Genomic DNA, 6780 nt, shown 5'->3' with positions numbered 1-6780 from the left:
CATACCTCAGTTTTAGTTGCTTCTGAGGATGACTCCTATATCTTTTAAGATATGCCACAGCCCCTTATGCATCCAAAGATATTATATTAATGACACAGATTATCTCAATAATTCTCTCCACATTGTTAAAATGATTATTATTAAAAAGTCATCCTCAGTTTTAGCTTCTACACAATCTAGCTCTGGAATAACCATTGTAAGTTCTGAGTGCTACCTAGACTATATTTTAAGGCAGACCACTCAAACACACCCTCCATTTTGGGTAAGAATCCAGACAACCATTTGAATTTCTTGTATATACATATAAACAAGTCTTTCTCATAAAAAAGATAATCTTTCTCACTTTGGTGATAAAAAATATCAAGTAGGAAAGAAAATATTTTGTTGCAAACCTGACCTGAAATAAGAGGCAATAAAACCAATGTTCTCGGAGTCCTCTATTGTATTGTCTTTTAAAAACTATATTCTATTCTATAATTATATATAACATATAAATATAGTAAAAAAAATATTTGGAAATATAATAAAATAAAAGGACAAAATCATCACCCAAACTTCCAATCCCCAAAACAACCACTTCACATTTGAGATTATCTTTGCTGATAGATAGATGCTCTCTTCTTAAAGCTATTTAGATTTTAAAAATTAGAAAGAAATAAATATTGGAAAATATGTCAAAATCACTCACAATTCCACCACTCAAATAAGGTAAACATCATACCTGACATCATAGAAAAACTGCTTATTTCCTTAATCGTCCAGGTCTTGGAATAGAAGAATGGAATACGGAGCATCTTCCCAGCTGGCTCCATCTGCAATATAAATAATTACAATTTTTCTTTGATTTTGACATTAGGTTATTTTCCAATTTTCGTTTCTTTATTCTGAGTTTTCATCTTCTGCTGTTTCCATATTTTTTGCTTCATATATTTACAATCATATTTTAATGAGAACTGAAGAGGCCATCATGCATATTGCTAGCCACTTGCCCTTTGAAATCAGAAATCTAATAGTTGTAGGATGAGGAAGCCCCATGAATTAGATGGCGAGTAATATCCAGCATCAAACATAACAAGAGTTTCTGTAAAGACTGAGTTACTAAGGAAACTAGAGATGAATTTTGGAAAAAGACTTCTAAAGGCAAAGAAAAACATGGAGAAGGGTTTCCCTGGTGGCGCAGTGGTTGAGAGTCCGCCTGCCGCTGCAGGGGACACGGGTTCGTGCCCCAGTCTGGGAAGATCCCACATGCCGCGGAGCGGCTGGGCCCGTGAGCCATGGCTGCTGAGCCTGTGCGTCCGGAGCCTGTGCTCTGCAATGGGTGAGGCCACAGCAGTGAGAGGCCCGTGTACTGAAAAAAAAAAATTTAAAAATCATTGTAGAGTGCCGTGAATCAGCAAAGAAATCAAGAAACACATGCATCTTAGCCTAGGCCTCCACTGGCTTGAAGACAGTATTCATGTATATTAGAGACTTGGTAACTCTCTGCCTGAAGAAAAGAAGTCTGGAAGACCAAGACTGGAAATGTAGAAGAGGGAATGTTTCCCAATGTGCACTTTTAGAGTCAGAGCTAGAACTGATGAGTGGAAGGTACTGGGAGACAGGTTTAGTTTAATATGTGGAATCATTTTCTAAAAAATATTATTGTTTTCATGCCAATAGTTCTTCTAGGTATGTTTATACATTATTAACTCTGTGTCTTTGTATGTCTCAATGAATGTAATCTTTATAGAAATCTATTTTCCACATCACAGATCTGAACTACAGGGATGTGATGAAATGTACTTAGCTTCCCAGTAAGGAGATAGTAGAAATGGTATTTGAACACACAATCTGGCTCTATAGGCTATAGGCTTAACCACAAGGATGTGATACTTCTCTGATGCTTTGAACTGTAATGGGATTCCCTGTTAGCAAGTGATTTTCTTTTTTTTAATTGTTGAACTTGTATAAATAAAAAAATAACTATCCCCTATCTGGTACATAGCAGAGGATATTTCTGCCTTAGTTAGAAGTTGTACTACATCATCGATGTCTCTTTTAACTCTTAGATTCTATCATCAAACAATCTGGATTTTATGGGCTGTCTTCATCTATTGAACTATGGATATTATTGTACTGCTACTCACTTGAGTTTGCCTATAATATAAACGATGATGCAGCAAATCAAGTTTAAACCTGCTGCTGGGATCCAAATTTATAAAGAATATAGACTGATTCCATAATATGGAAAATGATATGGCAGCTCCAGTCTTTACAATGGCTCTAGTCTATCCAAGTTGTCATGTATAATCAGAGAAACAACATTAGGGAAACCTAAAATCGTATTTATAACTAAATTACTTTGTATAATGGAGTCTGGTACCATCAAACACAATTTGACCAACAATGGAGCAATTTAAAAAGTGTAAGTGGAATAGATTTGCCAATTAGATATAGCACTTAATAAATGTGGATAACTGATCCTGAGGAACCAATAAGTATCTGGAGAACTCAATAATCACTTTAAAAAGTAATCAAGCCATGTAATTCCATCTGAGTTATCATATCATGAAGAAAATTGTCTGAATCAAGAGAAAGAACATAGAGATTTCAATTTGTCTTTGATATTACTTAATTAAGTTGGTTACCATGTTGCTATAAATATCGTACCATTTTCTATAGCCTGTTGATTATCATCATTTTGAAATGTAATCCAGGATTAGGTAAGAGATATATGAATAATTTATAGCTTTTTCTTTGAATATAATACAATTTAAGAAAATAACTGCAAATAAGATGGGGAAGTTAAACTTCTTTGCTGTTCTATATTAGGAGTATGGGAGGAGATGATGTGAGTTTGCATGGTCTTTTGTTAGTAACCTTCATCATTACTCAAGAAATCCATCCATAATCCCCACCACAATGACGTTCCTTCTGTAAGGAACGCTACACCAGTGTAAACTAATTAAAACTAAAACTGTCTATGAAAGTAGGAATTTATGGCGAATACTTAACAAAGTGTCAAGCAGTGCTAGTAATATGTCTTGGGGCTGATTCTAGAGTGAAGGGGGGCCACACTTTCAATCCAAATGATTCACAAAGTTCACATAGAATTCAACTTACGAAAACTCATTGATTTTTTTGTATTCCTTCACATTTATCTTCTCTAAACTCAGAATTACCTCACAATTCCCCCCCCCCCCCGCCCCCGCAGCCAGGGCAAATATTTGTATGCTACTACCACCTTTGAGAGAACTGAATACAAAAATAGGGGTCCTGAAAGAATCCATAGGGACTCATCAGAAAATCATTAAGAGATCCTGTGTGCCAAGGTTTATCTTGAAATCATATCTACTCAAGATTTCTTAAGTCCTTAAATATCAACCTGAAAACAGAAAAATCAGTTTACAGCCAATAATATAATAGTTATTGTCTTTTTTTGGATCTTTGAACAAGTAGCATTTTGCAATATACAAAAGATACAAAGTGGTTTTATAAAAGCTGAAGATAGGCAAAGTTAGGTGCATAAACATTGGGAAAAATAAATTAGCATACACATATATGACCATATCTTCCCAAATCTGCAGCTATTCGTTTTTAGGATTCTTTTATTTTTCTGAAGTGCATGCTGTGGAACACTAGTCCTTGGAGATGCTACAGTATAAAAGAAATTTTGTGTTAAAATAGGTTCGGAAAGGACAGCAACACATACACCTCTCCTTTACATAAGTATGCATATTAAAGTTCAGAGGAAACCTGTCCAGGAAGTGTTTATTACAGCATCTGCAAAATTTATTTGACCACAAACCACGCTCCTTTTTTCTTTCACATCTATTGTCATTCTGTAGAACAAGATTAAGAAGGTTTTTAGTTAAAATAATCATTTTCATCAGTTGTTACTACTTTAATTATATTTGGATAAGTAAGCAGTTCTATTCCAAGGTGGCGTGTTATATTGGAGAATCGGAAAATTTCAAATTTAGCTTCTAGAAATGATGTTAGGCTAGGTTATTTGAAGAATTCCTCCTTCAGAAACTAACTAAAAACCCTGCCTAAAATATTTTTATATGCATAGAAGAGACATAAGGGAACACCAAACTTGCCTCTGACCTATATGTACATATCTCCTAAATTGAGTTTGATAGCTTTGGGGGACAAATGGGAGAAAGCTTAAAGCCCAGGTCTGGCAGTACTTGGGGAGCCTTAGAGGAAACTCACCTTCCTTAGGGAGTGGTGGGAGAGTTTTCCCTAAATTCAACCCTGTTGACTCTTGAACAATGTGAGGATTAGGGACTTAGATCCTTGGAGCAGTCGAAAATCCACCTACGACTTGACAATCCTCCCACTGTACTCGTGGCGTTGCATCCAGGGGTTCAACCAACAATGGATCATGTAGTACCACAGTACATATTTATTGGAGAAACTCCATGTATAAGTGGACCCAAGCAGTTCAAACCCATATTGTCCAAGGGTCAACTGTACAAGAGAAGGGGACCTCATGGGTCAATTCCAGGACCTCAGTTTCTGTCCCTGACAGCTTAGAGGGTGAAGGAGACTGACAGCCAACTTAGGTCTCTGAAATCTGGTGGACTGAAGCTATCCCTGATGAGCTGCTCTAAAAAGAGAGCACAGTTAGTACAGCATTTTGTGCAGGATCCCAGTTTATCCGGGTCTTGATGCCTGTGTATTTACCAAGATCCATACCTGAGACTCCTGGGAAAGAAAGAACATGACTGCCTGGAAGAATGGGGTGACCAACATAAAGATAATGGACCAGCTTGTTCCCAGGAGCGGAGAAAGGGATACCAGTGTTAAGTCAGAGGAAAGACATTTATGTACTTGCATCAAGGGAAGACAAGTGAGACATCCCAAGATGGGGTGAGATGTGTCTATAAAAGCAGACAAAAACATCCCTTGAGAGAAAGGTCACCTTTAAATTTCTCTGAAGCCCAGAGAGTGCTAATACCAAACAGCTCATGACAGCATCAATGACTCTTGTTCATTTTGATATCAACACTGGAAGAACTAGAGTCTGCCTAGTGCATGAGGGAGGAAAAATCGAGGTACTAGGCTAGGATCTGTGGAAGCAGACACTCCCTCTCCCACCACTAATACAGGCAGCCTGCCCAAAGCAGACCCGAGCTGATGGAGGGATGAAGCATTAACCTTATATGGACCTGGATGTTTAGACTATTTGAAATCTTGAATTGAGACCGTTTTGTGGCTTAAAATGACTTGAGAACTGTTCATTTCCTAGGAGGAAGCAGAGAATCATAATTACTACTCTTATTTTCATCCAAGGGGCTGGGGCAGAATTACCTACTGTGATAGTTAATTTTATGTGTCAACTTGGCTAGGCTCTGGTGCCCAGTTGTTTGGCCAAACACCAGTCTGGATGTTGCTGTGAAGGTATTTTTTGATGGGACTAACATTGAAATCAGTGGACTCTGAGTAAAGCAGACTCTCCTTCATCATGTGTGTGGGCCTCATCCAATCAGTTAAAGGCCTTAAGAGCAAAGACAGGTTATCTGAAGAAGGAATTTGGCTCCAATGTTCCAACACAGAAATACTGCCTGTATTTTGAGCCTGTCTGGCCTGTCTGAAGGATTTCAGACTCAGGAGTCTTACCTGAATTCCAGCCTGCTGGCTTGTTCTCGATCTTGGACTTGCCAGCCGGCACAATCATGTGAGTCAGTGCCTTAAAATAAATCCACCTCCCCACCTTCCCCTCCTCCTCCAACTCTTCCTTCTCTCTCTATATATATTTTCCCCTTTTTTTCATTCACATTCAGAGGGGTTTAAATGGACAGTGGGAGGAAAAAGAATTAGGCTGCTTTACGATCATACTCTTCATCTTTGAAAATATCTCCGTTTTAATATCTTTTTACCCTAAAAAGTGCTTTTGACTATGTGAGTACATTTGGAATCTAGGGGCCATTAGTTTTTGTCTGAAACTTCATGTTTGTTACTCCCCCTGGTTCCTTGTTCTCTCTCTGAAATGAGTCCTGGTCACCAACTCTGCATGTGTTCCTAGCACTCACACATTCACTGACTCATTCGGAGGTCACCTGACACCTGATTCTTTGGAGCTGCCTGGCTCTCAGTTCAGTCTATGTTGGCTCAGGGGAAATAATCTCAGTCGCCTACTATTTAGATTCTTGGTTTTAGTTCACTGGGTGTGTGTGTCTGTGTGTGTGTGTTTGCTTCCAAGATCAAGTTTAATTTTGACCTGCCTCCCAGGGGCGATATGAAGCAGAACTAACCTTGGTAAAATACACATTCCAACAGGGATCATTCTGTAGGTTTACACACGCAAACTTTTTTACAGCCTGGTTGCCAAAAGAATAATGAAGCATGCAGAGCTCAGATACATTCAAAGCCAATTGCATATTAAACTAGGTTAAGTATTCTGTGATTTGAAGTTATTACAGCCAAAGGTCTTGGCTCCTCATAATTTTAGGGAAGAGAGAGAAGTTGGAGGGTAATTTTACAAACACTTGAGCTTCTGTTGGAGATGGAACATAATTTCCATTCTGGTTTCTGCCTCTGACTCTTGGTCTCTGGCAGGGAATGGTCTACTGTTCTTCCCGCACAGTGCCTAGCGCAGTGCGACGTTCAAGGTAGTGTAAGTAACAGCTTTCTGATTGGCAGTTCATTATCACGATGGATATTCTCAGATGGGAAGAATTACATACTCCTAGAGCCAAAGGAAACCTTAAAAGAGACCACAGAGTTTAGTCTCTGACTTGCGAATTACAAGGCTCTTCAGACGGCAGCTCTTATTTCATAAAATATCTGCAC

The 6780-nt window shown here is 38.3% G+C and overlaps 1 long non-coding RNA gene across 1 annotated transcript in view; it reads right to left on the bottom strand.

Annotated features, from left to right (window-relative positions):
* Window positions 1–573: 573 nt before the first annotated feature.
* The window catches only part of LOC132428660 (uncharacterized), a 192027-nt gene continuing 185820 nt past the window's right edge, over window positions 574–6780 (bottom strand). Inside the window, exon 6 of the long non-coding RNA XR_009520176.1 lies at window positions 574–812. This is a non-coding gene — a long non-coding RNA (uncharacterized lncRNA). The remainder of the gene's footprint in view (window positions 813–6780) is intronic.

Source organism: Delphinus delphis, chromosome 7, assembly GCF_949987515.2.
Source record: "Delphinus delphis chromosome 7, mDelDel1.2, whole genome shotgun sequence".
Classification (NCBI taxonomy): domain Eukaryota; kingdom Metazoa; phylum Chordata; class Mammalia; order Artiodactyla; family Delphinidae; genus Delphinus; species Delphinus delphis.
Note: the sequence above shows the minus strand (reverse complement) of the source record. Positions and strands in the feature narration are given on the sequence as shown.